At 38.0% G+C, this 24,539-nt stretch overlaps 1 long non-coding RNA gene across 1 annotated transcript in view; it reads right to left on the reverse strand.

Moving 5' to 3' along the window:
• LOC116439551 overlaps positions 1-24,539 on the reverse strand; it is a 99,447-nt gene that overhangs the window by 31,277 nt on the left and 43,631 nt on the right. The window lies entirely within an intron of this gene.

The raw sequence follows: 24,539 nt of genomic DNA on the forward strand, positions 1-24,539 counted from the left end.
AGTCTCTAAAAATCTAAATCATTCAGTCTTACTCCAGCTGTACCTCAACATTTACACCTGAGAACAGATTTTTATTCCTTAAAATGTGGATGGTAAACATCCACCGTATTTTTAAAATTATTCGGTTGAATTATTTTTTTAGAAATTGTGAGAGTTAAGAAATTGTTGCTTTCCAGTCATTGATTCAGTGTTTCAATCTTACAGCCCATGTTCATAATGGGTGTGTTTGTGGCAGGATTTCCACTGTATCTCTTCAAACAAAGGATCTGGAAATATGTTTTAAAATAAAAGCTAAGAATTCTCTTGCTTTTAGATGATTTCAGTGACTAAGGACTAAAACAAAATCCTAACTGTGACAAAATCTCCTTCCTTTTCAGAGACCTGTCAACATTAAGAAAATCTGTCCTTGGTGTAGAAAGAAGAAACCTATGTACATTTTGCAATAGAGGTGCAAGAACCAAATATAGACAAAGATACCCTCCAGAAGGCTAAAAATAATTTATATTTTGAAGCCATTGCATACTTTTTGGAGGATGTGAAAAGAAACTCAGTTCTCCAGCACCAGCACCTGACAGTTGCAGAGTACAGCTGAAAGTTCCTAAATACCCTTTGAGACACAGAGCAGTTAATGTAGCCTGGAATGAGGACACAAGGTAAAAGAAACACTAAGAGAGAGGAAAGAAGAACAACAGATGGCATAGCTGAAGTATAGTCAGCAGCATAAACTGCAAGGGAAACAAACAAATCCCAAAGGCTGCGAGTAATAAATTTGCACAGTGGGGAACACACAGTTCTGGAGAAACTTCAGTCAGAAAATAAACTGTGCATCAATCCAAATCTTTCTCTTTAGTGCTAGTTGTCCTGGTAGATTTTCAACAAGCTTTAGAAATTCTTCTCCCTACAAGTCTATTTTGAGATTGCAAGGACCTGCAATCTCAAAAGAGATTGAAAGATATTTCCTGAAGCCTGAGGTGCCCTTGTAGAACCATGTCAATGTCCTGCAGACCAAAGAAGAAAGACCCATCTGTAGGGACTTAAAATGCACAGTTGCGTGTCCCAAACACTGTTTAGGCCACTTTGCCATGAGAGAAGCATAGCATGGAGCAACAGGATGGTGCTAACTCCAGGCTTGGCAGAGGCAATGTCTGGCTGGCACATCCTGGGTAATGCATCCAGACAAAAATTCCCACTGTGGCAAACTGTGTGAAGAATCAACTGCTCATACACATATCACAGCCAGAGAAAGATCACCACAAATAATGGGACAGATGGCATCTGAGGCCACCGAAGCTCCCTCAAATATGCCCCTGTGGAACTTGGACTGTTCTAAGCCACTGTGACAGGAACTTGAGAGACAAAGGTGGCACTACTGTCCCAGTGTTAACACAGCTGTGGGAGAAGAATGGATCACTGATGTCGCAAAGACTGCAGAATTTATGGACCACAAGGAAAGCCAACTCAGAAACTGTGTTGAAATTGACTCAATAAGAGGTAATTCTGTCAGGGGGAGAGTGCAACCACCAACCACAACCCACGGACTAAAGAAACCCACTGACTCAAGAGGAAGACTCAGCATGGCGCTAATTAGCATTAGAAGTGAGGGAATCCTTTAACCAATAGAATAAGAGAAATGTGTAGCCAATGAGCATTAATTCATTTGTTTGCTAAAATGTATAAATAGTGACAAGCTTTGAACAACCTTGGGACCCACACCAACAAGAATCACAGAAGCACAGAACCACAGAATAAGCTGAGTTGGAAGGAACCACAAAGAACATCAGTTCCAGCTCCTGGCCTGGCACAGCACCATCCCCAAGAGTCACACCGTGCCTGAGAGTATTCTCCAAATGCTTCTTGAACTCTGCCAGGCTGGTGCTGTGACCACTTCCCTGGGAAGCCTGTTCCTGTGCCCAGCCACCCTCTGGATGAAGAACCTTTTCCTGATATCCAACCTAAATCTCCCCTGACACAGCCTCAGGTCATTTCCTCACATCCTGTCACTGGTCACCACAGAGAAGAGATCCAGATCTGCCAATCCTCTTCCCCTCATGAGGCTCAGAGTGAAGAAGGACCAGTAGGATGCCACTGGATCCATGGGTATATTCTGCTTTATTTGTCTGTTTCTCCCTCTCTTTCTCCCCGCTCTCTTTTCTATTTCTTTCTTCAGCCTGGAGAAGAGAAGGATCTTACATCACATTCCAGCATCTAACAAGGGACTTTTTACAAGAGCATGTAGTGACAGGACAAGGGCTGATGGCTTTAAACTGAAGGAGAGTAACCTTGGATTACATATTTGGAAGAGATTCCTTGCTGTGAGGGTGATGAGAAACTGGCACAGGTTTCCCAGAGAAATTGTGGAAGCCCTATTCCAGAACATGGTCAAGACTAGGCTGGATGGGGCTCTGAGCAATCTGGCCTAGTGGAAGATGGCACTATCCATGGTGGGGGGGGATAGAACTCAATGATTTTTAAGGTCTTTTCCAATCTAAATAATTCTATGATTCCATGATTTTCAAGAAATATACAAAGTGTTGGTTCAGGCTCAGCTGAGGACAGCTCTGCTTAGCAGCAAACGTCTGTCTTCTGCTAAGCTCTGAGACAATGACCTGGTACCATGTAAGGTCATAGGTGATCAGCCATTTTTGAGAAAGGAGTTACAAGGTTTAATCTAATTTTATGATGAAGGGATTCTCATATGAAACCTGTTTTTCAATAGCGTGAGAAAAAAACACAGAGCAGGAATCTTACTGTGCTGGGATATTTTTTTCATTGTGGTAAGGTCATGGCTCCCCTGTTTGTAGTTTATGCTTCAGTGCTAAGCAAAACACTATGATGATGTAAAACTGCAGGTAACAGAGACACACACAGACAAAATTTAGGCTGTGATTGTGGAGCTATTGAATGAGGTGACTACATCTCAGTCACCTCATGCTCATAACATGATTAGGAAAAGTGTCCCAGAAGTAAAAGAATATTGTTGCTATGGCTGGCATTATCTCAAGTTTGAGAGCTCACTTCTGAAGGTAACTAAGAATAAGCCTGGAGCAGGAAATATAGCTCAGCTAAAATATAAACTAAAACCACTCAAAATCCTGCATTAATCTGACTGCACTGAGCAGACCAATAACAAAAAAGACAAAAATGTATTCAAAGGAAGTAAAGATAGAATAAATGGCCAGGCTATTAAGTGACAGAGCATAGACTTAGGCATTAGAAACAAAAAATTGAAATCACAACTAATTTTGAGTGCACAAATTAGAGTGGGATTCATATGTTTTCTTCCAGAAAAAGAATTCACAGAAGAATAGCTTCACTACATTGTCTTCCAGTGAGGACAGAGTGGATTTGCTTGACTATCCAGTACACCTGCACAAGAGTAGAAGTTGGGTCACAGGACCTGAAAGAGACCAGGAATTTCTGGATCAGCTTCTGATGGTCAAACAAGATTCCCTAAGGGCTCTCAACTTGGACTACATGAATCTGCTGAAGCAATTGATTTGAGCCCAAATATCTACTTCAAGATGAGCTGAACCTCTACCTCCAGTCTTTGTCATGTTAGATAAATTTGACCCCAGCTGATGGCTGCAATTTAGACTGCTTTGCATGCACATCTATGCATGTAGACACGTAGGTATCTCAACATGGAGATGAAGCCAGCCCTGTAGGAGAGATCTGAGAGATATAAGAGTAGGAGTATAATTCAGTTACTTAAAACATCCATCTAGACATCTACAGAGTAGTTGAGCCATTTGTAAGGTGCTGACATATGACAAAGTAAAAGAGATTTTCACCATCCTGGACTGGCAGCTGGAGACCAGCTGAATACCTTGGGACATCCCAGTTGCTACTAAATACCTATTTAGAAAATTGAATTGACTCTGAGGGTCTATGACATTGATACCTGCATCTCACTTAATCTCATGGATCACCCTAGTGAACAAAGCCTGACAATTCTCAAGTGAAATTTATTCTTCTGAAGCAATGTCTAAGTTAGGTCACTGCTCTGAGCTATGAATGCTTATACCTTCCTACTGGCTATAATTCGAATTAAGATGAGTTAATGTAAAAGTAGATATTGAAAAAGAGATTAGCTGAATTGCAAGTTTTTAGCCCAGACTACAAGGGCAGCACTACAGAAGCTTAAGAAGAAATGAGGTATTTAGGGTCCCACTTTTGCGTTGTTGAAAACAGTAAGGTTTTGGAGACTTAATTTAATAGCAACAAAATTGGAGTCTTATTTTAAATCAATATGAAAAGCTTCACCAAAATGAAAAATAGTAAAATAGTAGTTTTATAAATGCAAGCATATGTACATATATTAAGAAGATTATAACAAATATGTTGAGGTTTTACACTTTTAACATCTTTGAAAAACAGGATTGAATAGCAACACCGTGGGCTTTGAACTGGAATGTCTAGCAGTAAAGTTCACTAAGTGTCAGAAGAGACCCTTATGCCTGCAAATAGCCAATGTACTGCCATTATCTAGAGATGGAAAAACCATGAGCACAGTGGGAAACTACACACCACTTAATTTAGCTCCAAAAAATGTGGTAAACTACTTACAGTGTTCAAAAGGATTTGTAGAAAATCTGCACAGTAAAACACAAAAACCCAAGGTCATGTAGTGACAGGACAAGGGGTGACAGCTTTAAAATGAAAGAGAGTAGGCTTAGATTGGATATTTGGAAGAAATTCTTTACCGTGAGGGTGGTGAGGCACTGGAAGAGGTTTCCCAGAGAAGTTCTGGAAGCCCCATTCCTGGACATGTTCAAGACCAGGATGGATGGGGCTTGGAGCAATGTGATCTAGGGGAAGGTGTACCAGCTCATGGAGTAGGGGTTGGACCTAGATGATCTTTAAGGTCATATAAAATATTCTAGGATTCCATAGGTTTAAACTGAATTAGTTTAAATGCAAGATCAACTAATCAAAATTTACAAATGTATATAAAACACTGTTATAGCATATATTTCATGTGCCATTTAGAGCTAGTCCACAGTTCTCCATCAAATTATTTTGACTAAAATTAGGATTTTGACTAAACCAAAATACACTCTCAAAACTGTCTTTTCTCTTGGAAAACTTAGGAAAATAATGTTTCCAAAAAAGTAAGGTGGAGTTCATCTCACTTAACTTTAGAAATTTATAGCATAAACGTGTTCACCTAAGTTAATTACCTTTGGCTTCCCTTTTAACAAATTTCAGACATCAACTGCAGGAGGAGATGAACTGCACCTGAGAAAACCTGGTTTTCTCTATTATTTAATTACAGTGGGCATATGGCTGGCTCAGATGCAGAATTACACTGCTTATATATGCATCTGATAAAATTAATCCCATTTCAGTCTTCTAAAAGCATCTCAAAAACGAAAACAGAAAGATAACCCTGAAACATTTTGTAACTCAGGTGCATGTACTCCCACGCTTCTACGCCTGACATTCCCTTACCAGCCTCCCTGCTCATCTGTGCCTATGCAATCTCCAGGTGTGCTGTTTCACCTTTCCAAAAGGGAGAACCGGACTCACAATTGACAGTACAAAGTGAACTGTCTAATATCTCTATATTTTTCCCTTGGGAGGAACATATTTTCTGTCTCTGTTTAACTGACCATCTTTCTGGTCAGAATAATTCACTTTCCCTTTTCTTACCATGATTTTGTACTTCTGTATAATTCCACTGCTCAGTATGAAGAATGTAAAGAAAAAAAAAATAAACCCCAAATTTCCTTCCTTGCATTCCTAAAATCAGAGCTATCCCAATTAGAAACATCAGTTCTTGGAAACATTAATGCTGCCATTCAGTTGCTTTTGAACCCATATGTAGTGGTTTGGTCTCAAATACTCATTACTGTTTATCTTCTGTGAGATAAGAATTAGGAGAAATGCAAAGCAGGCACCAAACTTGAAAGAATATAAAGAAGTTTATTAACAGACCTAAAAGAAGGGAAAAAAAAATTATACCACCTTCAGAACTCTCCTCCTCCCCCCCACCTTCCTCCCTTCTCCCACTGACAATGTAAAAAGACAACCCTTGAGATGTTCAGTCTGTTTACCACTTCCATAATAACCTTGTTCAGTCCATTTAGAAAGAGAAGTCTCTTCTTGCTCGTGCTATGAAAACATTATCACGAGACAGCCGCCCACTTCCAAATATTGTTCAGTCCATTTAGGAAGAGGAGTCTCTCTGCCTGCATGTGAGTCCCTTCCCCCGACTTGCAGCTTGTTCAAGGTCACACACAGATAGCAATTGGTTTTCCCGTGTTCGAGGGTCCACTCTTGAAGTTTGTTGGGGTACAATTTTAAGGTTGAGCCGTTCAGAAACAAAAACAGAGGCCCTTCTCCTTCCCTGGGAGCAAAGGGTCTTCATCATCTTCATCTTTAGGACTATCTCTGGGAGCATCTCTAGGGACTGAGGTTTTCTCCTTTCCCTCTGGAGCAAAAGTCCTCATCTGGTCCATCTCTCCCTGTCCAAACTTCTCATGAAATTACAGCTGCGTCAGCATCTGCCTATCTCAGCGCAGGTGCTTTTGCTTACGAGTTGAACACTCCACCCCCCGTATCTTCATGGAATTACAACGGGATACTCTGATATGTCATAGCTTCACAACAGAATTTCAGCTTTAAGCATCTCCTCTCTCTCTTCCCTCAGGTTTTCAGCCCTTCACAGCAATAAAAGGGTTAATCTCACCTCGGCCTTGCAGCTTTGCAGCTGGAATGTTGAATTTTTCTTATCGCAGTGGAGAGGAGGAGAGCCGAGCTGCTCCGGCTGCCCACGGCAAGGCAGTGGGGGGGGTTCCATGGCTGGAACAGGTCCATCGGCTCCAGGATGGCCGTGGCCCGGCCCGGCCTGGCCCAAGCAGGGCCTGGCCGGGCCCGCTGGCCCCCACACGGAGCCCGCAGCCACCTGTCCCAGCACCGGAAACGAGAGAGAGCTTGGAGGGGGAGTTTGTCTATTCTTAAATGTGGATCACAGAGGTGATCACAACTTTAAGTGGCTTAGAGAATTGTCCATATTCAAACTGGCCAGCTGATAGGTTCTGTCAGGTCCCAGAGGAAACTGTAAGCACCCTTTAGCAAGGACATCCCTTCCAGGACTATGCTTGCTAACCTATGACACCATAGAACAAATTGACAAGAGAAAATGAGATCTTGAAAGATGAACTGAAGGTAGAGACTTTCTCTTAGTTATGAGAAGCAGAGATAGTTGTCTCAGAGAAATATACTGAAACTTTTATGGAAGTGTCAGAAATTACTTTTTCTTCAGTCACTGTCATGCAGTAAAAAGAGGAAGTCTGTATAAGGCTGAAGAGAAATATATCCTATGGTCCCTTGGGATGTTGTGACAGATCTGTATATGAATGAGCAAAGGAGAGCCAAACATATAAAGCAAATATGCCTAACATTTACACTTCTGTTTTGAAGTCAAAATCTGGAGAAGCCTGCACAGCTCATTTCCAAAAAAATAGCATCACTGCTAGCCGCTTTTTTACCATTACATGGAAAGTCTCACAGGGGAGACAGTATTTCCAGGAATAAATTTTATGGTCAGAAGTTACTTCGCGAGCATGATTCCACCATGAGACTTCCATGTATAAACAGCAGAGGAAAATAACTCTCTAGGCCCATCAAAAACACCTGTGCAGTCATGGTAAAAATAGAAGGAGATCTTTTTAAACATGTACTGAAGAAATTTTGATACTTCTTCAAGTGCACTTTATTTTTTTTTTTTACAAATACATGTTTGAATGTGTTTCAAAGTTTGGAAAGATACTATCAATGAGCTTATCTTACAGGCGTTTTTAGTGTCACTCACTTCATGACCTGAAATCTCAAACTGTTCAAATGACACTCTCTCTGACATTACAGAGCTGTGCCAAATAAATGAACACACTTTTTATTTGTCCATAAAACCTTGTATCTCCCATAATAATCTATCATACCCACCTTAGTTTTGGCTTGATGTAAAAAAGCAGAGACACCAGTACAGCTTAAGAATAATTATTTTAAGGTGATATATAATTGAGGTGTTATAGAAGTCTATAAAATTCTGCCAATGGTTCAAAATGGTTCAAGGAAGCTAAAGTAATGGTGTTGTAACCTATTTACACTTACAATACCTGCTAGTGGACTTAGAATAATACCATTCCAGTCTTGTCTTTTTCAGTTTTGTGGATGATTACTTAGAATTAATTTCTGTCATTAAAGAAAAAACCCACTCCCCTGCCTCCCATCAATCAGCTATTGGATTTCATAGGAAGGAAAGCACTGAATGAAAGACATTGCTCACTTTTACACTTCAGACCAAAGTAGGGATGTTTTACCCCCCTGTAGATTCTGACCTTACGAAAACACAACAGCTTGGATATAGATTTCCTCTTCTGTTAAATTAAGCCTTCTGTCAGGGATAGTCCCACTGCAGAGAAATATTGGATAAATCGTGTCTTAGAGTTAACTGTTATGATCAAGCTGATGTAACTGGAATATGTGTATGATTTGTAACATTGCTATTGTTTTCCATTGAAAACAATAGCATTTTAAACAGTGAAAGCCAAAATATTCTGCCATACTCAAAATGCAGCTTCATAGAAAAGAACTCTTGTCCTAAGTTATCAAGAAAAAGAAAAAAAAAAACCATAAATAACCTTTAACAACTGAAACTCCTGCCTAGAAACTCTGCAAACCTAGACCCAGGTTCTCTTAAAAGAATATACATGAAGATTGTAGTCACTTTATGCTTCCTCTGCTACTAAATCAACGAAATTCTAACTTATTCATATATATCAATGCTCAAGCAGGAGATTCTGCAGCAGATACTTTGTGCTATGCAGGTCTGAGCTCAATTTTGGCTTCCATTTACCTAGAGGACTGTCCATTTTTCACTTTGTATTGCAGTGCATCAGGGAACTAAAACTTATTGTGTGTATCATGCAAGTTGCTTATTTTTTCACGTCAACAAATGCGTTGTAACAATGCACCCTGCAGATATGATCATGGCTTGCACCATAAAAGTCTGTAGTTCACACTGTACATGCCTGCTAATGGCAGTAAACATGAGTACAGAAAAAACAATTAGTCATTAAATTTCTGTGTCCATGCCAGAACAGAACTGGGTGCAAATGAGATTAAAGCCTCTCTAAATGACCACAGAAAATGGATTTATTTGAGACTGCTTTTCCAATGCTCTTTATCTCCCTATGAGAAATTCCAACAAGTACAGTGGTAGAAAAAGAATAGTAGAATAAAGACCTGGGGTTGGGACACTGAAGGAACAATGACCTATGATAAATAACCAGATGCTTAGTATCTACTGCCTTTTCGTCTGTCTGTTACTTGGCTTTCTTTATTGTCTTCTGCAATGGAAACAAGGAGAAAGAAAAGTGAATGTCCAATCCAAGCTCTCTGAAGTTCTCGAAAAATTAAGATTTGGATGTTCTGATAAGGATATACCATGTGGCCAGTAAGTGTTCCCCTGCAAGGAAGCCTGTCTCCAGGTGTAGGGAGAAGCAAGGCAGCAGTGCTGGAAGGCTGATGTCAATGGGCTACATGGGAGCAGTGCTCTGCAAAAGGGTAACAGGATGTCAGTTGTGTAATATGAAGACATTTCTTCTCTTAACCTTTCTAATTGCTGCCTTGTAACTCTTGCCCGTTGGAAGAAGTTGTGGGGTGCTGTGCTCTTGTTACCCAAGAGCCTGAGATGAATGCTGGTTGGAGGGAGTTCAAGTCTGGAGGATGTCTGGCAGTCCATTTGGCCTGACTGCACCAGCTCACTGGCATGTTAATTGGAGCATGCTTCTGTTAATCATGCATATATATTTGGGTGGGAATGTATGCAAATCTTTTGCTGACATGGTCTACCCATTATTTGCCCATTTTGCAAAGCAGAACTTTTCACTGTCATGTTATTTGGTGCTCTTTCTCTTCCATTGGGTCATGAAATGATGTTAACCTAGAAATAACTTAGGTTTTTTTTTATGGAGTATTTGCCATTAAGCTCAGTGATCCAATCTGTAGTGAAAAGTGTACTCTACACAACATCCTGAATATCTGAAAAATAACAAACAGCCCATGCCTAGGGCCATTCATTTTCCATGCTAAATTAAGAACACTGTTTCACCCCCCTTTTCTAAGAGACATCAGTATAGGCTTATCCACTATAAAAGCTCAAATGTGTAGACTTCCTGATCTTTGTACTCTCATATCTCATGTACTTTAAGATATCCAAAGATTGTGCCCATCCTAGACTCAGATGTTCAAATAGGGTATGATTACAGAAGTGGCTCTGAGTGTGGCTAAAATCAATGCCTGGGCATAAGGGGCTGGCTTTATACTCCCAACATACCCTCTTAAATATTGTTAGAGCTAAAGGGATCACTCTTGGAAACTGATTGTTTTTGTTTGCTGCCCCAAAGGAAATATGAAAGACAAAAAAAAGAATGAAACAGGATGTCTATTTAAATCTTACATCTTTCCCATGGAGGAACTGGAAAGTTAGGATTAACTTAAGTGCCATAAATTTAAAAAAAAAAAAAAAAAAAAAAAGAGTGGACTTTTCAAACTCTGTGATGGGTTGATTCTGCTTTGAGGCAGAGTGGTGAGTAGAGCAGTTGAAGAGGAATGAGGAACTCTGGCTTCCCTACAGGAAAAGGCTGCATTGTCTATAAACATATAACTTTGGTTATAACAATACTTCAGTATTATTTAACATAATGAAGATAAAAATACTCCTCCACATTTTCTTAGTTGTTGTGTGCAGACTAAAAAACAGAAGAAAAAGGCTAAATTTTGCCACAAGTTGTATATCTGCAAGTCTTTATATGTCTGTAAATATACTCTGTATCTTCAGAAAGAGTTTCTATGATAAATTAGATAGTAATCCATGCTAATAGGTGACAGAGTGAGACTAATGCAAAAAGGAATGTAGGACAAAGCTTGTAAATTGCATCCCAAAGGCAGCAGCCACACTAAGAAATGAGTCCTGAAAGAATTTGGTCATCTGCCTTTCAGTAGTTAAAGGCAAAGCACAGCCTCTAGGCTCAGATGTCTTGAAAACAACATCTAAAATTATGAAAGATACCTAGATTCCTTCTGCCACCTTGCATTTGATTTGTAAGAGCAGGAAATACAATTAACATTTTAGTGCCTTGGTTTACTATTCTGTGACTCTGCATCTTCTCTTTGTACTGACTGTACCACACATGCCAATACAGTTAATTTTCTGAAAAAATTCCTCACATATTTGGCTAGTTATCAATAGATTTGGCCTGAACAGGTAATGAAGGCAAGAAAGTTTTCACAGCTATTTGCAAAAGCATATCAAGAAGAGCACATTTATTTGAATTTGTTAGACTATAGCTCACCTTCTTTTTCCCCTTGATTCAAATTAATCTTGATAGTAATAATTAATTTTCAGCTTCAAGATTTAATAATATATTAGGATCTAATTATCATTGGATAATTACATTTTGTATTTTGGAAATCTGTAAAGTAAGTTCCATGATTTGTTGTTTCTGTTTCTTGAAGCACCAATACTCTGAGCCTATACTTTTCTTCCTCCTTGATGGTTGGCTAATTATTGTTTTAAAAGTGTATGGTATGTTCATTTTGATGGAAGATCCATTTGGAAAAAACAAGACCTTTTTTTGCTCCTAGAGGTTTTACAAACTTTTCATTATGCAGTAATAAGGAAATGAATTTCTGTCTTGAGGGAGGCTTGGGAAATCTTCACCTGTAGCTATTACCAGTGTTACTGGAGCATGGCCAAATAATACCATATTCCTGTGGTTAAAGAGATTAGTAAGAAATTCAGAGTGTGTTATCTGAAGTGCAAACATATTTTCCCACTTGAGACACATCAGCACATGGACCGATTCTGGGCAGAGTCGCACTAGCATTGACATCTCTCTGAGAGCAGTATAAAAATTCTGAGATACCTGATCATATCTGATCCCAGTCTAGATTTGTGGAAATACAGGTCTGCATTTACCCCCAGCTCCTCAGCTGCTGTAAACATTTCAGCAGTTCCACTGTGCTCCCAGCATAGTCGTCCCATGGTGGTATCACAATGTCCCTAAGTAGCTGGGGGGGTAGCAAGGTAACTCTAAAGCAAATGCAGCTCTATGTTTTGAATTAGGAAGCCAGCCTTCACGGTATTTATTATAAGACAAATTCAGAGTGGCTTCAGCAGGAGTACTGAGTAGCAAAGGTAAACAGTGCAGACAAATAATGCTGAAATGCTAGTAAATTCCTCAGAGAAAGAACTGAAATGCAGCAAAACTGAGAGGTGCCTTTACTGATGCTCAGAATTTTAGCATCTATTCAGATTTTGTGTCCCTTCAGGTCCACTGTTTGGAGAAGCTGGAGCCTTTTTAAGTGGTGTTTCTAGACGAGAACACATACTGCAAAGATACACTGGGTAAAGCAACTAAGCAAATGAGTCTGGTGAATGCTGACCTTTTACTTTTATTAAATTTAATGCTATGCTGGTTTAAAATTTTCTTCTTAAAAGTTTAATTAGAGATTAAACGTTCACAGTTGGAAATGTTTCCTTATCCAGCAGAACTTCTGTCATTATTTATTTATTATATATCTGACCCAGGCTGCAAAGTCTTGCCTTGAGTTTGGGGAGAATCAGTTATAGTCTTGCAAAGACATTTGCTGCTTCATCACATTCTCTGGTCCTAAGGATTTTCTTTTCAGTTCTTTTAACTTAGCTATGTTGAAATATTTGTCAGGCTTCCAGTAGTGTATGCTGTACTTATGAAATACTTAGACATCATGAAAATTGTCTTTTGTGTTTATCATTGAAAATAGGGTTATATTGAAAACACATTAAATATTGGTGTAAACTTATGCCATATTACACCACATGAGGAAAAAGATACTGACCTAAAAAAAAATGAAATAACCATTATTTACCTGTTAAATAGCACTTTCCTGTAATTATTCAAAATTCTCTGGTGCGTTGCCATTATTTAGTTACGAAGGGGCCTTTAGTGCAGTAAGCTTGAAGCCATGACAAATTCTTAATAAGAATATATATAAAAAATTAACTAAGAGCTGGAGAAAAAAGCAGAAATGTGGTAACAATGCTGAGGCTGATACCACTGAATGTAGGTACTTATTATAAGCATACATTCTTGCTTTGCTTTATAGACGAAAAGCAAAGAGAGAGACTACTTGCTCGGAACAAATCAAACTTTAATGAATAGGGCAAATTTCTGCACATCACTTCTTCTCTCCACTGTCAGTGCAATAAGCTGCAAGGACCAGATTCTGCTAGGTACTGAAGGTTAAGTGTGGTGAATGGGGTTTGATGTCTCTGTCATTTGGGAGGGGATGGGGTGGAGGTGATAGGAGAACTGGAGAAGTCCTTTAGAGCATATGTTTTTTCTTTTATTTCAGTTGACTGCATAAAAGAGTCTCATAAATGGATTGCACTTCATCTTGACACTAGCTAATATTCTCTATGCCTACTTATCTTAGCTGCCAGAAAGCTATTCTGGACCTTATTTCTGGCTGGAAAATCTGTCCTCATTTGGAGTCTAAATTCATTCAAGGATATTTAAACAAGCTTGTTCTTGTGCCAGCACTGTCCTTTAGCTTAAACTGTTTTGATTTTTTTCCTTTTTTGGCATTTATCTCCCTCATATATTTATGGCAAGCAATCTTGATCTCTCTTGACCTCTGTTTTGCTAGAACAAATAAACCAAATTCTTTTGGGACCTACCCACTACAAACTGCAGTGCAGAGCAGATCTCTACACTTCCATCAAACCAAGTAGCTCTGGGCCAAAAGACACAGAGTACAGAACGATACCCAAGGCAATTATTCTGCTTCTTCCAGATCTGACTCAAAGGAATAAAATGCTACTGGAAGCCACATAGGTGGCTATTACAGCACTCAAGCACAGTGCTTCAAATAGATTCACTTTAATTTGTCATAAAATAGGGTCCCACTTGTCTTACTCATCTTTGTAGACCCATTTTATTCTCGCTCTGCTGTTAATAGATCTGCATTGAACAAATACAATTAAAATTTTCTATATGTGGTTTGGGCATGATTAAAAGTTTGATGTCATGTGCATATGTACTATTCATCTAGAATTATAAGAAAACCTAATGCTAAAAATTTTTTCTCATGGGAAAAATAAGAAATACAAAATAAACTTGAAGGGCAATATCAGTTTTTGGCTATCTATTAAGAGTTTTAATATGTGTAGCAAGATATGTCTTCCAGCGTCCCTGATTCTTGTTATTTATATCATATCAGAAGTTCATTAAATTTATGGGGATTTTTTCCGCCTCAGTTGGTCAAAAAAGTTTTTGCTGATTTGTCTAGAATTTGAAAATGTCAAGAAAATTACTCCAACTTTACTACATTTGGAAACACATATATATTCTTGCTAGTTATTGTAGTATACCTTCTCTACTCCAATGTATGGAAGTAACCGCTTGTGTGTAATACTGAGTGAAGAACCAGCACATACGCATGCACATACCCCAGCCAAACCAGTGATTTTCCCCAAGATATAAAAATGCACCCCAAAACACATCAATAAAAGGACCATGGGAATATAAGCCTCTTAAAGTAACAAAAACTTAGAGATAGGAAAATGACACATTCTCAGCAGCAAGCACTGGTGACGATCTCAATCATAATGATTAAAATGTTTGATGTGAAAGAAGTGACCTCTTCCACTAGTGTCCAGAGAAAGATGATTCTCTCTAGTTAAATGAATTAAGAAAATTTGAATTTGAAAAAGAGCGCATAGTGCTCTGTGGCATTCAAAAATAAATGATTTTCAAACTACAGAGACAGTGCCTGATCCGCTCTACCCTCTAAGCAGGAGAAGCAAAATGATAAGATGCGCAGCTGAGTTACTAAGCAAAAGTAAGCCACACCAGTTACATGCTATGTTCCACTGTCTGCCAAAAAGGATAGGTGGCTATTGAGCTGCTTTCTGAAAGCATGGTTCCAGGATTTTGTTTTGTCCACATACTTATCGATCTTAGCAACCCAAGATCTCATTGCACTGTTGGTGCCAGAACTCCAGCTCCCTAGCATGTTGTGCCAGCCAGAAGTGTAAAGCAGTCACTCAACCTTTCCCCAGCCTTTTAACAGTTCTCAAGTGGGATGCTCCAGGCTGCATTTGAAAATGTAAGTTCAAACTCTTTGGGTTATGCTTTTTAATACTTTTGCAGCAAAATTGAGACTGGGTTTGAACAGGTGTTACCAGGTGGCTCACTCCTAAGATGTGTGGAAAGGGACACCTTCAGCACTTTTCAGGTATGTGCACAGGGACACAACCAAAACAGAGGAAGTGCCAAGAATGCAGCTGGTTTTGTCCCTCCTGCTCCAGGACTTTTGCACCACACTCTTACAGCTTTGTTGACACAGAATTCAGCTAGGCATGCAGTTTTTTCTCTGTTGACACAAATGCCCACAATGTGACCTGCATATGTGTGACCTGTATACAAGAGACATAGGAAGATGCTCATGCTCTCGGAAAGAAATAGGCATGTAAAATTTTCTACTATAAATGATCTCTAACTCAAAACAGTTGAACAATAACCCTAGATTTGAGAATTTTAATGACAGCCTAAGAACCTTATAATTAGCAGATATGTGAGAAATTTTAAAATACTGGTAAAAAGAAAATTTGAAAGGGGAAAATTTAAAAGCAAGGATATGATCCAAATAGTTTCAACTAGATACTGGCAATAACCCCCTGAAATTTAAAAAGAAGAAAGGGTCTTCTTGTACAAAAAGCCCTCCCCTCGCTGTATAGCTTCACTGGTTCATTGTGAGGTAACAATTTAGTAATGAAGAGCATGAGTTCAGACGTTAGAAGCAGTGATATCTGAAATGCTGATACCTAAGCATGGCTACTAGGAGCTGTGCACGCAGCTATTTGGCATGAGCAAGAGGCCATCAGACAGGCTATTACCAAACACCGCAGTGCTCCCTGAAGATAAAAAATGTGACACTTAAAATTTCAGACTTCTTGCTTCTTGCCTACTGATTTCCTCCCCATTAAATAAAATTAATGTTTAAACACTATATAAAGGTTTTAGTATTTTTCAGTTTTTATCCCAAGAACTTTAAACTTAAATATAGAGGAAACAAGTGTTTGAGAATGTGGCAATACTAATTGTTACTATTATATCTTGTTCTTGTATTTGCCTTATCTAAAGTACTTGCAAAAGTAATAGGTGTGCATTCAGCCAGTTAAATTCAATAATATAATTTCTTCTTGAACAACAATTTGATTTTAAAGAGAACATCTTGTTAATAGCCTTCACCAGTACTATTTTGTGAGTGTCATTAAGTTTATTTGGCTAGCGAGAATGTGTATTTTTGGCAATCAGGAGCATCTTTAAAACTATATTATCATTACAACACATCTATGTTTCCTACTTTAATTTCATTCTGCCATAACAGCAAATTGACAATGCATTAATTTAAGTATCCAATTTAAACCAGCTGAAAATGAATGTATTCAAACTAGTAAAAACAAAGACAACAGCAGGCTAAAAGATTATGGAAATCAAAATACTATAAAGCAATCTGAACAATTTTGGTGGTATTGCAGCTCTTTCTAAATATTCTGATTGCAACAGTTGATTTATATTGTTATTATTAAAGTAGATATTTCCTGCTTTACTGATCACTAAAAAGCTATGTGAATTTTAACTTTTTTATTATTTTTATTTTTTGCATTCTCTTAAACTGCTTGACATGGGAGAAAAAAATAATGTAAAAAATTCAGTATATTGTTGTTGCTCTATTTAGGAAATAGATTTCCAAGAATTTAAAAAGGAATGAAAAAAAAAAGTTTATGACAAATTCTGTAAAAGTTCTCCTGATCTCTTCAGATTTTCAAACTAATGAAGAAAACAGAACTTCTTAAGAACAAAATAATAACTTTTGTTCAAATTTAACTCTTTAGCTCTTTAAGCAGTAAGTCTAGCATCAATTGTCATTGATACGAATCACAGAAGGTTGAAGAAGACCTTTAAGGCCATCAAGTCCAACCATCAACCCTGCACCACCACCATATTCACCATTAAACCATGTCTTCAAATGCCATATCCACCCTTTTTTGAATCCTTCCAGGGACCTTGGCTCCACCTCTTCCCTGGGGAGACTGTTCCAACTGAAACTTGAGAAGTTTTGCTTGAGAACGCTTTCAGTGAAGAAATTTTTCTTGATATCCAATGTAATTTCCAATCCAAACCTCCCAATGAGGCCATTTGATCTTGTCCTGCCCCCATCCCTGGAGGTGCTTGGTTAACAGTTGGGCTCAAAGGTCTTTAGTGTCTTTTCTAACCAAAACAATTTTCTGATTCTATGTGCAAAGCAAGGTATATTAGCCTGCCTTTTCCTCCTTTCATAAGACCTTCTGGAGCAAGGACTGCAAAACAATCCTTTTTTCAGTTACTAATAACAGCCTCTCTGCTAAACAGCCATTTATCTATTACTATCTAGATACTATCATCTACAAAAACCCTCCCAACAACCCAGTCCCCACAATACTTGTCTAAAAGTGCTGACCTAAGTGAGACAAGGTGCAGTTTCATAAGGGGCTTATGGCCCAAAACCTCTGATTCTTAACTAGTGGTTTTTTTAGGCAGATTCCTCTTGATAAAAGCAAGTATAAGTAGTAATGTTAACAAAAACCTGCCCTAACATTTACTTTCAATGTAATGGTAACAAATGGATCAATGAGCACATTCAAAAGCAGTACCATGTTCCTCAGGTTGCAGTCCAAGGACTTGAGGAAGGCCATGCTCTAACATTGGCTTTTCATGACATTTTTCTAATTTCTCCAAAAGGTTTTTCCTGAAACACACTGTAGTTCATCACTTCACCATCCATGTTCCCTTTTTTTCTTTTTTTTTTTTTTTTTTTTTATATTTTAGAAGCCTAAAACAGGTGAAGGGAGAACTAGAACTGGAATTATCTATATATAGGTCTCATCCTAACATGTGGCCAAGATGGAAAACCACATTTTGGAGTTAGGTAGCACTCTAGGGCCAGGTGTTTTCCATGTAGCCAGAGAAAGCCTAAAAGAAGGCAACATTCAATAGATAGAAAAGTCAGATTTTCCTTATATGAAATTATAAAATCTGTTCGTCTGCATTCCATGATCACTTCTCTAATTCTTTTCTCCGAATTTTGACTTGTTAGTTCAGAAGACAAAGTCATAAAGAGATGCCTAAAAAGAAGGAAAGAACTGACAAAGAACTGACTTCTTATCTTCTACAAAGGGACAACCCACCAGCAGTAATATCATAACAAGAAGCAATCTCTGCTTATTTGTCTTGGAAGCATGTGTTGATTTCATAGGTTTCTATGGTTTCATCCAGAGAGTAATAATAAAGTCATTTATCAGGCTATAAAATTATTAAAGAAGGGCCAGGTGGAGAATATTTCACAAAGATGGAAACACAAATAAAGGAAGTGCACAGATAGAGAGATAGAGTGGAAGATAAGGCTAGGAAAAAGCTGTGGTCACCTGGAGACTTGATGAATATAGATGAATTCTGGAAGTTTGACAAGCACTGTATGGCACTTCAAGTGACAACCCTCACAGAGAAGTCAGAAAATGCCAAAGATGCAGGGAGGGGGGTTGGAGTAGGGAAGTGGATGAGAAATATCTAGAGTTCTCCACTGGCACAAAAAAAAGTAAGCATATGTGGAGAACGGCATACTATCAAGGGCAGGAAAACAGCCACAAGCCTGCTGCCTAGTTTATTTATGCCAGAGTTCTGAAAACCCAGGGTTTCAGAGACTACTGCTAATGAGGTAAGAGCTCAGTCTCTGCAGCTGTCATTATGGCAGGCAAGGGAGAGAGGCACAATGACATTCCAGTACTGTTATTTTAGCTTATTATTGTAGTTAACCTCTCTCTCATGGCTAGGATAAAAATATTCTTTCTCCCTACATTTCTTAGGACATTTAGAACTGCCTATGATGGTCTTACCCTCAAAACATGGTGAAAAATTGATGTTTGCCCTATGTTAGTACATTTATGGTAGTAACATTTCAAGGGGGAAAATACCCTAAGCAAAACTAACAATTAATTCTAATTTCTATTAAAATGCAATTAAAAAGGATTTGCATAAATTTTTGAATACCAGCCACTTTCTTTTGTGCTCATCCTTCTTTTCTGTTTTTATGGAAGCTTGTCAAAACACAAAGTCCTTCACTGGGAGTACTAAGACTTGAAGATGAAGGGTTCTTTCTCTTCGAGTGTTATTGGTGATTTTTTAAATGATCTATTGTTAATGCTTCTTTCTCTGTTGTTCTACACAGTCAGTTACCAGTAAATACTGCAATAGTTTGTATGAGTTTTAGGGTAAAACTTTGCAACTACAAAAAAACCCCTAAAATAATACTAAAAAAGTCACATATTGATGACATCACAGATAAAATTTTGCTATTTTAGAGTAGATGGCTTAGAATTAACTCAGGACCATACAGGTCCAGACAGAGATCCACAGTTTCTGAGACATATACTGTTAAATTAATACAAAACCTCTGGCTTCCCTCTAAAAGGATAACCACATGTATTGTGGGTTTAAAGGTTACAGGGGATTAATTTATTTAACATGTGTAGCAACAAAATAGTATTTAGCAACATGCAGTTCATCAGAATAAAGAAATTGTCTCACAAAACCAACTCAGAAATAACTAAAATTTGAGTAATTACACCGATAAATGTATAAAATCAGATTTGTAACCATTGAAGATTTTTAATATGATCATATTTTTTCAGAGGGAGATGAGTGCTGAGAAGAGATTAAAACATTATTTAAGAAGTTCCCACATTGTAAACAGATGTCAACAGTAGAAAGAGACACAATGAACAGAGTTGAAAGACTGATACCAGGAGTGAGTTATAGAAGATACTTTTTGTGGAGTTTCGTGTATATACAGCATCTAATTCACATTATTGATTGATTGGATCATACCAGAGTTTGAGTTATACTTGGGAAAAAACTTGAAAACAAATTATTCAAACTTACAGTTGCACTAAGTCATGTAATTTCTCCATTTTTTTAATTGGTATAATTGTTCACTCACACTCATATGAACCAAGTCTATATTAAAAGACAATAAAAAAAAAGATTTGCAGAAATGGGAAATTTAAAATTGAAATAATATAGCCTGCTTAGTGGAAAGCACATTTTTTGAAAGATATGACTAGTTAGAGATTGTAAGAGAGATCTATGAGAATACTATGTGTGATTACCAGGAATAAAACTGGTATTAAAGACAGAAAAAATACTATATTTGAAGAAAACTACTTGCCAGTGATAGATTTAAATTTATTTAACAAATTTGCAAGGGAAATGTTCAAACTCTGTCACTTGAAACATTTATAATGAGTAGAGGTAGCATGAGATATAATGTAGGCAACAATCCTAGGTTCGTCCCGAGGGTTTGAAGTACTTGAACTGATATATCTTCTCAATTTCTAATTCTTTTGATCTATGGTCAGGGGAGAAGTAAAAGGTGAATGAAACTCAGAAGACTGATATTTCTGATTTGGGTGAAAAATAAAGCTCTGGTTACAAAACATTTTTATATGCATACACAAATACACACATACATATTCATGTTAAATTACATGCATACACACTCCCACATACAATTAAGTTATTTCTTTTTGCTTGGATATTAAATATATCTTCAAAATATCCATGAACAGGAACCTGTATTGTAGCCAATAAAAAATCCTCACATATAGAGAGATTAGGAAATGAGTCAAAAATCATTAAATTTCTCAGCTCTCCTGGATAAATTGATAAACACTTTTTACCCTCTATAGCCTCTCAGAGGAAAGTATCACATAGAAATTACCAGATGAGCCAAGATAGAAGCTCCAGGCTTAGTGTATGCATGAACGATACAATATTAAGCACAATATCCTAGCTAGTTCACGTCCACCTTGTTACTTAAAAAAGGAAGATACAGTGACTTGCATGAATGTACCTGATCCAAGGCTTGTATTAGATGTTTAATGAAATTTTAAAATGTGTTATAAATTTAAACATTCCCTACAATACTTATACACATGTCCTAACTGGACACATTTTTAACTTACAACTCATTGACATACGGAATGGAAAAAGTAGCCACAATTGTGAAAAATAAAAATGTGCCTTTCATTTAATATTTAGATAATAAAATGCAAATTGTATTTACATTAATATATTACTGTACTGATAGCTACTTTAAGAGGACATTACCAAAGATGTTGGACTTTGCTAAAAGCAAAAACTAGGAGTTAGATTTCTTAATGTTGTAGGAATATTATGTATGGAGTACATTGTAGTTTCTATGAAGTGGAAGCGATATTAGAAAAGAAATATAGGCCTATTACTTACACATGATTATTTGAGCATGACATCACTGACAAACCACTACTGTGTCAATTTTTTTTAGAAATAAGGAAATAGACAATCTTCAGTTAGTCCCTTAAACATACACTTGATTTTATTTTGTTTTTACTTATTTCATTTATTTTTATTGTCCACTGAGATCAATATATCCTAAATTCACTTTTAAAAGCACTAAGATCCAGCCAGCACTAATGAAGTGATAATTCCCCTGTATTCAGCCCTGTTGTGGCTGCATCTTGAATCCTGTGTTCAGTTTTGTGTATCTCTCTTCAAGAAAGAGGTGCTGGAGAGTCTCCCGGGAAGGGCAATAGAGCTGGGGAAGGGTCTGGAGCACAAGTCTGATGAGGAGCAGCTAAGGTTGTTTAGTCTGGAGTAAAGGAGGCTCAGGGGGAACTTTATTGCTCTCTACAGCTGCCTGAAAGGAGGGTGTAGCCAGGTGGGGTCAGTCTCCCAGGTAACAAGTGACAAGAGGAAACAGCCTCAAGTTGTGCTGGAGGGGGTTCAGGCTGGATATTAAGAATAATTTCTTCACTGAAAGGGTTGTCAAGAACTGGAATAGGCTGTCCATGGAGGTGGTGGAGTCACCAACCCTGAAGGTGTTTAAGAAATAACTTGATGTGGCACTTATTGCTGTGGTTTAGTTGATATGGTGGTGTTCATTCAAAAGTTGGACTTGATGATCTCAGAGGTCTTTTCCAATCTTAATGATTCTATGATGAAATTACTTTAGGATTTTATTTATCTCTGTATGTGACCAGATCTTAGAGCTTTTACTCACCAGTCCAAAAGTAACTGTACACATCTTCAGGCTGGACATACCCTGCAGGCATCCTGGCCAGGTGTGGATCAACATGGGAATACTTCCTACAACCTCAGGAGACCAGTTTGCCCCATTGGCCCAGTCTTTAGCAGCCTTTAATATGCTTTTGCAGACCAATGTGTACCAAAGTCAATCTCAATCATCACAGCTCCCTGTCTCTGGAATGTATTCATTATGCATTTTCTTCATAATTAATATTTTTATATTAGGATAATTCCCACCTGGTGTTCTTATATGAGGACAAATCATATTGCCCAACAGAGACAATCAAAAGGAAGACAGGCTGTGCGTGAGGGGAAGGACACACTTGAACACCTGACTACCTTTTGCTGGACATGGGTGAGACAGTAAAACTCATATTTGAAAACACTGCTGACACAATAAAGCAGGAAACCTTACAGGGGTTTTTATGATGTCTAGGTCCTCTGAGAAATTAGGAAAGAAATGGCTCATCATAAGGGGTTTCTTTATCACATTAGCTCCTGATTTGTTTCATAAATTTTGTACGTATATTGGATCTCTTGAGTGCACAGCTGTATATTTTTGAAAAAATAATTTCTGGTTTCTGGAAGGAGACTAAAGAAAGCAACCTGTGGAACCTGGAAAGTTACATATGGTTGTTGGAAACGAGAATGAAAGACAGAGTGAACACCTATAAATCTGAATATAGATATCCAATAAAATTGCAATTTATAGCAAGATTACAGCAAAGAGATTGCATCTTGATCTGGGAATAAGACATTCTTTAGCTATTAGAAAACGTGAATAACCTTATTGCCCAGGCAAAACCCATATCTATCAGTTGGGAGGTCCTAATGCCTCTGCCAAGTAGTGGAGGAAATTGAATTTTGGAGACACCCAGTTTGTGGCTCATAACTTTTACTAAGAAATTTAGAAACCATTTTACTGTGAAACACTGGTACTACTAGGTTTTATCACTTTGGAATGAGTGAATACTAAAAAGAATTTCAGTTCTTGTTTTAGTTTAATTATCCTCATAATATCTGATGTGACCAAGGAACTCAGTTGGCACTCAGAGGATTACGTGATTAGGGAGATTAATGAAAAGGAAAATCTTCTTGATGAATGCTTGATGACTCTTAATTCAACTTGTTAATTAGGTCAGTAGTATTTGATTTCAGGGTACAATTTAATCTATCGCAGTTTTAGTTTCCTGTGTTTCTGAAATGCACTTCACATGCCAGAATATACTCTGCTATTGAAAGTAGGCATTGAAAGAATCCCTTTCAATGTCTTCATGGTAGAGTGAATATGAAGAAATTAGAGGGCATGGTAAGTAAGCTTGAATTCTTTTCTTAGTGTATATATTTTTAGATCTATTCATTCAGAGATATAATACCTAAAAATCAACAATTGCAATGGTCTCGGTTCCCTTTCAATTATTTAAAATTAGAAACCAGGAGAAAAGTACAATCCACTTGTCTACCTATCAAATAGTAGCACATTTTTTTTCCCTCATACCTCCAACCTCCTGTGTTTGATCAAAGATCACATTATTGAAAATGACACTGAAATGTTGTCTAATATATACATGGGATTTGAGAGAGCTTTGTTGACTTATATCCCTTTATGATGCACAAATTTTCTACAATTAGGTCAATCTTCCTCTGGTAAACCCAATGATTTTTAAATAAAAATCACAAATACAAATGCATGTTACTGCCCAAAACAAAATGCTACGTAATGGCTGTTTATGTTATCAAACCACCTTCCTGATACAGCAGATGGTTCCCTGTGACACATTTTCAGTAATACAGTGTTCATCACTTCTTCTAAAAAGTTTTTTCACAGTTCAATATTAGGGAAATCAGGCTGGACCCAACAGCCAGAGAGAGGGGAAGTGTCCCAACGCCATGGCCTCAGGTCCAACCAATAGTGAAGCTGAGCATGTATGTCCAGCTGGAGTAGCTGGGCTCAGCCAGCCGGGAGCAGAGCTGGCTGTAGGGGTGCCTAACTGCAGCCCCAGTGCCAGTGGGGATGTCACTGAGACAGTGGAGACAGTGGACTCTACACCCCTGTGCAGGGAACCAGAGAGGCAACAGGCACAAGCTGAAACAAGAGAGGTTCAGACTGGGTAAAAGGCTATGTTTTCTTGCCCCATAAGGACAGTAGGGCAGAGGTGGAAGTGGCCCTGACAGGTTGGGCAGTCTCCCTCTTTGGAGGTTTCCAAGTATTGACCAGATGAAACCCTGAGCAATCTGCTATGGTCACTTGTGTGAACCTGCTCTGAGCAGGAGATTGGACTTGGCTCAGGTCCCCTGAGAACTCTTCCAAGAGAAATTATC

This window comes from Corvus moneduloides, chromosome 2, assembly GCF_009650955.1.
Source record: "Corvus moneduloides isolate bCorMon1 chromosome 2, bCorMon1.pri, whole genome shotgun sequence".
Classification (NCBI taxonomy): Eukaryota; Metazoa; Chordata; class Aves; order Passeriformes; family Corvidae; genus Corvus; species Corvus moneduloides.